The sequence below is a fragment of the Branchiostoma belcheri genome, unplaced genomic scaffold, assembly GCF_001625305.1.
Source record: "Branchiostoma belcheri isolate BF01 breed outbred unplaced genomic scaffold, Haploidv18h27 scaffold7, whole genome shotgun sequence".
NCBI lineage: Eukaryota > Metazoa > Chordata > Leptocardii > Amphioxiformes > Branchiostomatidae > Branchiostoma > Branchiostoma belcheri.
The window spans coordinates 4,782,049-4,794,109 of NW_017804353.1; the positions used below are offsets into that span (position 1 = coordinate 4,782,049).

At 42.6% G+C, this 12,061-nt stretch overlaps 1 pseudogene; it reads right to left on the bottom strand.

Moving 5' to 3' along the window:
• LOC109484755 overlaps window positions 1-12,061 on the bottom strand; it is a 38,464-nt pseudogene that overhangs the window by 5,935 nt on the left and 20,468 nt on the right.

The window sequence follows — 12,061 nt, forward strand, 5'->3', positions numbered from 1 at the left end:
ATCCTTTAGCCCTGGCCGCTGTCGGGCGCAACTGCCCACCGATCAATCCGTAAGCGCTGCTTAAAGAATCCGAACCCACCACATAGGCCTAAATAGTCGATAATGAATGAATAATGTAATACTTGTATGAATAACGTAAAGTTCAATAGTAGCGTGGCTTAAAAGTGCGAAGAATGACAGCTGTGTGAAGTACATCCAAGTACTTTTACAATAATGATAAGGATGTGTCTACATAGAATATCATGTACCGATTCTGCAACAGAAGAAGTCCAAACTGTGTATTGAATAGAGGCAACGTAAATTATATGTTGTTCAACGTGATACAAGTTGCCATTGGTACAAAATGGAACAACTGACTCAAACGCTTTAGCATATCTACTTCTCTTCTTCGATGAGTCGAAGATGCGTTCTTGTAGGGACGTCTAGTGCTTTTTGGTCGCCGCCTTTCAGTAATATATTTAGTACCCAGTACATTTGCATCATGTCATTTCGTCTATACAAGACATCTTCGCTTTGCATCAACGTCAGGGTGTTCTTGCAAAAGCCATTGATTCTCTCTAATCTATATACTCATGACGCTACAACGTCTGCGTACTTACGACACTGCAAAATCAGTGTACTTGTGACACGACAAAGTCTGTGTACTTATGAGTCATGACGCTACAAAATCTGTGTACTCACGACACTACAAAGTGTGTGTACTCACTGATCTCACAGATCCTCCCGGTGTAGCCAGCAGGACAATGGCAGGAGAAAGAGTTGATTCCGTCCTTACAAGTCCCCCCGTTCAAGCATGAGTACTCAGTGCAGTCTTCAATGTCTGTAAGGGAGGTCAAAAAGTGGCAGATCAACATCTACACCATACATGTCCTGACCACAGTCAATGTAACACTTTACAACACTTGTTCTACTTGTGGGACTTTCATTTCACTGGTTTTTCTTTTTGAAATCCACAAATGTCCCGTTGCATTCAAGTTACTTTGCGGACGTTCCAACCACTGATGAGATACCAAAACAATGTCTTTTTTTTTAATTTTAATCATAAATTTCAAAAATAAGTGCACAACATTTCTTGATACAGGTATATGCAAAGTTAATGTGGTATGGTTCTCTATACGCATACCCCTTTTAACTTTCTGTAAAACACTAGAAGACACAGAAGAACAAAGTATTTTACGTACTTCTCCCACAGTTCTTCCCCGTGAAGCCGGGTGCACAGTAACACTCGTAGTCGTTCACCTTGTCGATACACGTCCCGCCGTTCGCGCACAGGTGTTTGGACAGGAAGACGTTCCCGCCCTTCTTCGTCATCCTGTTACAATCGTTAATATCTGGAACGAGACGGAAAAGCTAGTCCATTTGTCAAACTGTTTATTCTATGTCAGAGTATGAGGAGAACCACAGCGCTAACTCGCATCCCACCGCACGTATCGAAGAGATTAGGGGTCCTTCCCGGTGTGTGTAGTTCTAACCTTACAGTCTGGTCTTGTACGTACTGCACTGGCGTGTTACACATAGGTGGTCTACCGGTTATGGTGAAAAAAAAACACAGAACAGCTCAACTTTATTCCATCACAACAAAAAGCCCCTCAACGAATTTTCGTCTTAACGCACTGCAGCCTTCTTCATATTCAAATGACCACGTGGACAATCCCCCAGGACACGTGACCTTTGCAGAATCGGGGCGTTGACGACAACTTTTCAAACGTCAAAAGTTAAAATATTGAAAACAAAAGATTGATATAACATATCTGGATATGCCATATTATACTGTTACGTTTCAGCATGAATTGTTCGCTAAACTTTTATCACTTTCACCAAAGACAGTGCAAAAATGAAGCAGAAAGGATTTTATACTCACTCTTTTCACAAAACCTCCCCTCATACCCCTCTGGGCAGATACAGGTGAACGAGTTGATTCCATCGCTGCAGTTCCCGTTGTGCACGCAAGGGTTCGGATCACAGTCGTTGCTATCTTTGAGGCCTGCAGAAAAAGAATATGCGTAAAGCCCATATCTGAATACTGAAATTCTTTGTCATTTTGTTTGAGAGGTTTCATGGTACCCCTTTTTCAAAGGCTGTCGGGTGGTTGAATGCGTGTCAGCATTACTTTTGAAATCTTGTCAAAATGCAAATTGTACGTGCAAAGGTCTCATCGTCTCTTGGAGCATATTGGTATTTTTTTCAGTACAGGATTTTGAACGACTGACAGTTATGTTTGCATTCGTTGCCAAATAAAAAGATGCCTGTTTTCTTTACATTGTGATGCATTTATGCATACATGTAAATCACATTGCCATCGCAGATACAAGTAGAACTCGTACAGCTGTTTCACCCGCCCAGGACCGTCACGTTGTTGTGGTGAGTCAAAACACGTTTTTCGTTATTCGAGATAGACTCTTACACACAGACTGCTGACCTGCGCTGTACAAACGCCACGGAACCTTTTTTCTTTCTATAGACCGATCCTTGCTGTCAAAATTAGCACTTCAAACAATAAGAAGAAGAAAATACCTCGGTCAATTTATTGGCATTTCAACTCGTCTCCAGTTTGGCATTTTCGCGTTTTAATCGAGTTTTTTTTTGTGTTATCGGATGGGTCTATTACTTGCACAGAAGCGATGAAATGTTGCCACTGTTGCACTCCTTTATGCACGTTTGTAAGAAAATAGCTCTTCTAAGACCTTAGAATGCTGCTTCAGAAAGACGGGTAATTATACTCTGCCAGGTTGAATAAAATGCATGGCGAACCGTGTATGGGTATTGAATGTTTATGCAGATGTGAGGTGACACAGGAATTCACCTGTACCCATTACAATGGCTGTAACAAGCTTTTTTTTTATACGATCTACGAGTTTTAAATACCGATGACATGGTTTTCTGAATATATTCAATCAAGGGTTTGGTTTTAGATGTCAGGATTCCCATGGTTGCGCGTATGCGAAAATGCTGTATTGCAATGCAATATTTAACACATTACATCTACAAGAACCTTGCTATCTTGGGTCTGAAGCCACGGTTTTACCAAAACAACTCAAAACAGTGGAAATTCCCTCACAACTTCTTTCCTGCACACTTTTGCATTGCAATCACGCGCACAATCTATCGCGGATGGGGTAAATAAGCTCCTTGCCCGAGGTAATTACACACGGCATTGCCGCTCGTGTGTGCGTTTGAAGACGCCCCCTATCGACCGCGATCTCAAAAGCACCCCGCTCCCTGTAATTCGATCGAGCCAGACTGAAGCCGGCCCAAGTCCATTGCAAAGATTCTAAACATCTCGCTTCACCCGACAACTGAAAGGTCGGAGGGCGTCATATTCCCTTTGTTCCTGGCTTCCTTTTCAAGATTAAAGAAATATCAAAGCGACGTGCAGATATTGTTGAAGCAGGAAGACAGTCCGCTAAATTGCCAAGAAGGCGTTTTCTTCTGCCTCTGAGTCTGCGAGATAACAGGACAAGTTAGTGTCTCGAGGGGAATAAGAATAAGCTGGATCAAAGGAAGCATTCTGTTTTCGGCAACACGTTCAAGCCGTCTCAAAGAACTCGTATACAGATTTTAAACTTAGTCCGTACGTTGTATCGAATTTAGATCGGTAGTTACTTTTCTACTTTTCAGATCTGGTTTTCCTCAGGCTACCTGCCTACCGTTGTACAAAATTCTGCTCGAACTTAAGTACTTACAGATCCTGAAGATATAGCTATTTAACTACATTTTATTGTTCACCTGTTGTTAGTTGTTATTGTGGGCATAAAGCAGAATAACATCAAGAAGTCAAAGGGAATCAAGTGACAAATGCCTTTAGAAATGGGCATCAAGACGGGTGATATTAAAATGAGCTAACGTTATGAACACCTTTTCTCTCTGTCTGCCGAACCATTAAACCTTCTCAGTCTGGTAAGCAGCGGGGATCGCTTCCGAATGCCAAAAATAGACCTCAACTCTCAAATTCTATTAACCACACTCTCCTCACCCTCCCTATTCTCCATCAGTACCCGCGCTGAAACAGCTTTTTTATCACCTTGCCAAGGTCAAACACGTTTACAACTTCGCCTCCGGGGTTGATTGCAGCGTCGAATTTAATAAAAGGCGTTTCATCACTCCGTGAGGCCGGGGCTTCCGACACGGATCACCGGGCACTGGTTCTGAGAAACCAGACTTCGCCGCGGCTCAGGTTGTTTTCTTACAATTCTCAACCAGCGAGTTCGCTCGTTTTATTTTCTCAAGTTCAAATCCTGAATTGATTTTGAAACATAATCTTCGATCGGTACTTTTGCAAAAGGCGGCTCAACCCAGCTTTGAGGATCTCTCCATCGGTTTTTATGGAGTTGTGAACTTCTTCAGTCCCGCCTTGATGTTCAAGCACTTCGTTAAGCACCCGAGCCGGATCAAGACGGGAGAGGAATCGAAATGTACAGAACGAAATCCCCAATTGACCTTCTCCTTTTTAACAGCCGTGTTTAGTACGCCGCGGGTATTTTCTTCACGTCCTCCCCTCTGTCTGTCTTAAGACGTTCAGCTGTAGTCAGACGTTAAGCCGGGGGTTGATGTGCAGGTCTGATACGGACGGTTCTGTAGCGGGAGCAGCGCGCTTGATTACAGCTCCAAACCCCGCAATCAGCAGCCGCGTCCTTATCGGCATTTGGCAGGGAGGCGCGGTTTGATTTCTGGTTGACTTTGACAAGTTCGCGCGCTGTTTGGTAAGCTCCGAGTGTTCCGCGGTGCTGGGGCCCGCCAGGGGTGTGCCGGGAGGCTGGGGCCAGCGCTCAGGAACAACACAACATCACGGAAAAAAGACAATAAAAAACAATAACAACAAAGAAAACAATTTCAGTGCTTGTACAATAACGTTACTTCTGTAACATGTTGATTTTTTTCGAACACCTGTTTTTTTTGCGATAAACGAATTTTCCGCGCTGGTGAGAAGACAGCAGGAAAATGCACATATAGATCATGCAACGAAATTATCACCTTAAACAATGATAACACGACTAAACCATGTCTAGTAAAAAGACAGCTTTTGTCCCTTCGGGATGTTATCTTTCAGAATCTCAAGTAAGTAAGAATCTCATTTGTTTCATAGAAAACGACCCGGGAGGGAATGGTTACCTAACGCCTTTTAATTAGAACTGATAAAAGTACAATGCGCTTCTACGAAGGTGGCCACTAAAACTTTTATGGACCTGTAAATTCTGCAAGCTACAAAGATATGGAAACTGTCTTATCGGCCACGCCCAATTCTATGCATGGCGAGTGAAGGAATTAATACTTGTTTTCAAAGGACTTTCCGAATCCAGCAAAACTTCGATGGAAATTTAAGCATATCTACTTGATGAACAATAACATGAAAATTCGTTCTTGAGGAATTAGTTTAAGATTAAAAATGTATTGAAATGATTTTAATCTATGTTTTTGAAAGGAAAAACCTCGAGGATTCTAATACCAAAACTTACAGTGAAAAAGAATTGGTCACATTAGTGTACAGACGAGTTGTTTATATTTGTGCATGTGTGCATCACGTGATATTCACGTGACGCGTCAGGTAGCACACAGGTAGCACACAGGTGCCGCCAGGTGCACCCTGTTCGCGATCCCCCCGCCGGGGCCCCAAAATAAAAGCACGTGAAAAAGACATTTTATCCGGTCAAGAGATTTCCCCGAGATGCGGCATTCTGCGCGCGTAGGCCTGATGTTCAGCTATATTCATCATCAGTCATGTGTGACCGGGAGTTATGGGGGCCTTGGCAGAAATCCATCTATCCTCATCAGGCTACGCGAAAATGCGCGTTCAAACAAAAAATCATAAACATGCAAATATGATACATTCTTTGATGACAAAAGAATGAAAAAGATCAGAAACAAAATGAAACAGTTATTTTTATTGTTTGTATTCTTCAAAATGCAAATGATTCACCTCCCAAATCCTCCCAAGATGCGAAATGCATTTTCGATGGGTTGCGCAAAAAATAGAATTGACAACTCACGCGCCTTTTATTACTGAAATAAAGAATGGCTAAACCCCACCTCACAGACTTATCAGTTAGGAGCGGTCACGTCAGATTTTGATGCGTGTAATACAAAGAAGCGGAAAACCGATCAAGGCTCAAAAGAAAATGAAATCTTCCAGTAGCCGATAGACCAACATTCCTAGCGGAAATTTCAATAATTCATACAGGTGTGGCCACCCGACAGGGTGTGTCTGGGAAAATTGAGAAAAATCTGAGGAAAAATACTGATATTAACTACATTTCGTTATCAATAAATAGCCATGTCTGAAACAGGATTTTTTTAGCGTTAGATATTTCCAAGGCATGTTTGCAACCTGTTTACCGTTACTTGTAAGTAATTATGACGTGTTTAAAATTTGGTACATGGATTTTGTGCAAAAATAAACCAAAGTCTTTCCTACTATTTGCAAGGGTATTGAAATCTCAATAACATCACATCTCCTTTCGTTTTCGTTTGGAAGAAATTGGACCTGAAATGAGAGCGGCAAATTCCATCAACCTGAAGCTAAAAGAGCGCACAGGCGTTACGCCATCAAGTCGGTTGTAAAATATCATTGAAAATTTGACATTTTCGAACTCACCAGTAGCAATTTTTAGTTTTATATTAAATAACAGTTTGTAACACGGTAACCGCTTAGGTTTGCATAGCAAGAAACAGGAATATTCGTTACAATCTACCGTCTATGGCGATAAGTATTGGCACAAGATTGAATAGATGGTAGTTCTGAGGCCTTCTTGCAAGGGGCGGTGGACGCTACTGAGAATCCTTGTCAATCGCCACATAGCTACTGGCTCAGGTCCAACCCCCTGCCCAGAACAGTAAATGTGTAACGGTTATGGCATTTTAAAAACGTTTATGTTACGTTAACCTTTCCGCATAGATCCGGGGCAGTTGCGGCCCCATACAAGGGCAAATTATAAGGGGAGAACGAGCAAGGAGAACGTAATCTGTCTTAAAGGTCCCGCCCTGTCCCATTATTTCAGCCTGCATGATGTGCACACACTGTATCGAACATATCACCACCAGGAGCGGTTAAAGACCGGGGAGACGCCATTTTGACCTTGAAGGCACAGCCACAATGTCATGTCAGTACCCGACAGGAATCATGGGAAATCGCCATGATTTCCGCTCATTTGATGAGTTCAAGAGGGAATTACACCTGACTATGTTAACTATACTCTGTTGAACAAGGCGTTCGCCGGTACATCATATGAATGTTATATTTGGGTGGATTTAAAAGAAACGGAGTCAGCAAACCTGTCTGTCTGTCTGTCTGTCTCGTCTGCTTCGTTTGCAGACGGCGTCACGATCAACAGTTTCCTCACATCCTCACTAATCAAAATGTACGGCCGCTTATTACGAGACTGATGGATTATTTCAACATTGTAATGTTTTAGGTTAGGCCAGGTTCATATAAGCGGTTTACTAGGAGACGGTGAGACACTATAGCTATTTTTTTTTTTTCACACGGGAGTAGTGAACGGGCTGACCGTTTGCGCTTTTCATGTTAAACCTTATTGGTACGATAGTCGTCTGATCTTGGCTAACTGTTGTTTGTATTTTCGTGTTACTCTAGCCTATTTTCCATGACTTACATCCTTAATTATCCACGAACCAGGAAATGTAAAATAAATGCGATAGGTCTTTTTGTTTTCTGTATAACAGACACGTTACTAAATATAATCAACGAAAAGCTTGCTTTTAGACTAACTTAACAGTGATGTTTTACCTCTACTGTTGATTAGGAAGGATCAGCTTTTTCGTTGAATGCGATAAACATGTATTATAAAACGTCATGAAATGGTTAGCTCAGGCGTATTTTTGTGCCCATTCTGCGTTCTTAAACGTTCGTTGTTGGCTATGGGTTTACGACTTCTCAGTACATGTGCGTATACTTCTCAGTATTACGGGCACATCTCTGTAGTTTTATCCTGCAGTGGGAATGCATGGAAAGACCTCAAAATTTTTAAATGTCAAGTTTTCACAGAAATGTTGTTCCACTATTCCCGTAAGTGTATAGACCGTGAAAATGTATTTTCGCAGTTCAGTTAAAGTCATTCACGTCTCAAACCTTTCCACTTGAGGAAACTAACCGGCTTACACCAAATGAAAGGACGGAAAATTTGCATGTTTTTGAGCTGTCCTTGCCTGGGGCCTCACCCACGCACATTTGATATGGAGGTGTCATCTCGTTTTATTCATATTAACCCTTGGCAGTTATTACATAATATACTTAAGAATTCATGGCGCGTGATACTGTTTGGGGGCATGCACGTACAGAAAATGCCAGCGTAGGTCGTCTGTAGTATACAGGATTTGTAGTCTGAAAAGGGGGATATTTCCCCAACACGACGCGATTATGCGAATGAGATGAAATCACCAACACCCATTCTGCCGAATTTGTTTCACTTCGTTGGAGTCTACATGTAAAAAGGTGATTTTCCTAAACGAACTACAAACATTATTGTATCTTCTAGTGGCTACTCAAACGAAATGTACAACATAGCTGTTCCCCTAAGGTCTAGCCACAGAGGAAGTCTACTTTGTCAATCCACGTGTTTATAAGACACCACATTCCTTTAAATCTCACTCACTTTACTCATTACGTCCTCCGGCCATTTTGATTTGATGGGTACAGAGAGCAGGTGGGCCACGTGCATTGACAATTACACAAATAGATCTATCGAATCAGGGCAGGGTGGGGTATCGAATTTCAATTTTCAAAAACCATCCGAGTTCTCCGGATCCTCCATCATCTCTGAAACAGGTGAAGCCGCTACTTTGTTCGTGTTTAGCAAATTAATATTTCGGAGGCCACTTCACCAAGGCCGCGACAGTCCGCTGTTGTCTTAACATTTAAGTACAAATAGCGGAACAAACTGAACGGAAACGAATCCTGGCCATTTCGATGATAACAACCCTTCTATGAGATTGAATCTGTAGCCCCATGAAACGTTGTTAGTTTTACGCGTTGCCGGTTTTCGTTTCATATTCTATCAAATTAACCTTCCGTTCTGCAATGATATTTTTCATATTCATGTGTTTTTTTTTAAAGAAATATACAAAATGGTTACTTTTGTGCGTTGAGTTTTTCGAAAAATATCTCAGGAGTAGGATTTGGACAGTTTTGTACCAATTAGTCATGTTTTAGATAAGATTTTGCCCGACTATTGCCCGTCCGATCGTTTGGGTACCTTCGGCAGTCCGCCCACGCAGCAGCGGCCATGAATTTTTCATCCCGACATCGTCTGTCTAAAGCTGCCTTAAAGTGGTCCCAGAAGAAATGCCGAGAATTTGCAACGAGAGCCCGCTTGAACATTGCTGGGGGAAAATTGCGGCCAATTTTGCCGATAATCTCGGGAGGGCAGCTCGGCGTATCAGCCCGCCGCACAGGGGTTTCCAAGTGCTCCCGAACGGGGCTGATCGATCCGTCCTCTCTATCTTCCCTCTCCACAGGGATCGCTTAAGTAAGGATATGATCTTCTCGGGGATAGGCTATCGCTTGTAATTACTCAGCGCGCGCGGAAGGATCAGTATGCAGGGCGCGGGCCGCTGAAAGCCGCCGCCGGCAGAATAACCGAACATTCAGGACCACGGAGAGCGCCGATCAATGGGCAAGGTGCCCTTGCGGGGCCCCGGAAGGGAGGGCGCGGGCGGGGATAAAACAATGGGCGGGGATTGGAGATGCTTTAAACAAATAAAACGCACACCACAGTGGTACAATCAACAGATTCCTACATCTGAATTTCCGAAAATGTCTCCAAATAACCTTTTGAGCAAACCCACTTAGATTTGACACTTTTTTCGATGAATCTGTATATGTATTCCATCATGTGCTAGTGACCATCGCAAAATCAGCTAAGTTGAAATGTTTCAAAACGGTTCTAAATCTAAATTTATGACGAACAAAATAGACAACTTTCCTGATACGAAAATTCTAGATTATGAAGTTTTTCCGACTTGTTTTCGCATTCTTATTAATGTCTGTCGTTCTTATTTCGTTCTAACTTCAAATCCAGATGTTTTTCTTAGCATTATCATGTCAAAATGCTTTAAACCAACAATAATCCTTGACATTACGTCTGCCCCACCCAAATTCGTGGAAAAGCCTGTATCTTTCCGTCTCAGTGAGTATCTAATATGATAACCGATGTACATGGACGGACGAGCCTTCAGAGATGATGTCTATCGTTCAAGTTCATTACTTCCTAAGCAGGTTTGACGGAGGGCTGGAGGGAGGCTTAGACGAGAAGACAAGATTCGATAAATCTGGTGTAAAAAGGACACCTTGGATGAGAAATCCTGACGAACCACTGCTGCTGATGGACTTCATTTCCTGTAAGAATCCGCCTGAAAACTGCGCGGATCGCGGCATCAGGGTGAAGCATGGTCACCCGGGGTGTTTCATAACCACGGTCGAATTTTACTTCCTTACAACATGGAGGATACATCTTCCATTATCCTAAAGCCGTACTTTCCATTATCCCACAGCCGTACTTGCACAAAAATGAGTTTATGAAAAGGAGGTCTCATTAATGTTATTCTGCGGAAGATATCATTACAAATATCGTGTAGCTGTTGTGCTACTGCATTTCGGAGATACACTGTACTGGCGAACATTTTCCTACTTATTTTTCAATACCAAAATAGCACAAAACGTGATGCCGAACAAACTACTTGCTACAAGATTTAACCACTACTTGCACAAGCCACAACTTCGAAACTATTTGTCAGCGCCATTTAACAAGTTTCAAATAGAATGCTTTTATTGACTGTTGTTTGTGGACTGACCGCAAATGCCAATGCAAGGAAAACGCAACTTCATACTTTGTAGTCGAAGTTGCCCAGAAGACATCGCGCGCTCCGCTGATTTGCATACCTGCCCACGTCTGCTGACTCCGGAGAAACACTTCCAGGGATGAACAACTCAGTTGAGGCCTGACCCGGTTAACTGTGGGTAATCGTAGAACCAGGGCATTGACCTCGTGCCTCAGAGAACGGGACATGACGAGTAACGTACGCGGTGTATTGTTGGGCTCAGCAGGGAAGGAAAAATGAAAGAAGGATTGTCTACGCTTAGCGGACGTGTTTTCAATTCAGCCATCTTTTAAGATACATTCATGGTTGCAGCCAAACTTGCTATCAAAGTGAATTGAAGTTGTCAAGTCAACTAGATCTTATTTGATTGTAACAGCGGTAGGAACACTTAATCAGCAATAACAACGAGGGCTCGATTCGCCGGCGCGGACATAATTTCTTATGTAACGTTCATTCATTATAATATTGATGCTTTAGATAGTGCTTGATATAATTGCGTATTAATTTGGAAAATTACAGGACTTTGAAACTTACAGGGCAGGAAAAAAGGAAGCTGAATTCTGAACATTCTGAATCAGAAAGGGGCTACATTATACTTAATACATCGTACACAGTCTTCGAAAGCAATTCGAAAGCGTGAAACTAGCTGGCAACTACAGCCTCCGTTGAAAAAGCTTACAGACTTGTTTGTGAATAGTTTCATCAGGTTGGTAGGTTAGACTCTTTTTACACAACTAAGAGGTTTATTCAGCCGACTTTTCGGTGACCGTCTGTCACCTTCCTCAAGGCAGTGTAGCAGTATTAGGTTTTTCAGATACTTTTGTTCAGGCTGTGCCCTTATAGGGGCTTGTAGCAACTTTTGAAGTTTTCTATCCTTCCAGCATAGTGTCAAGGCTGGTAATGTTTTTCTGCAGTAGCTTAAAGGTGAAGGATTGCTCGGTTGTTGCTTTTCAGGTACTTTTGCTTAGGCTGTGCCCTTAGCGGGGCTTGCAGAAACTTCGAAGCAGTTTGTACCCTTACAGAAGTGTGAATCAACGAATGTTTTCTCCAGCAGCTTGAAGGTGAAGGATTGCTGGGCTGGTGAGCCGGCGGTAGTTTGCATGCCTGTAGCCGCGCGTGAACGGGAAAACACTCCATCTCGCGACAGGTGTATTATGCCGGCAGGTTACAGTAGATTGCGCCGGCAGACCTCTCAGTCATTAACCTGGATTCCTAATGGCGCGCGATGGATGAC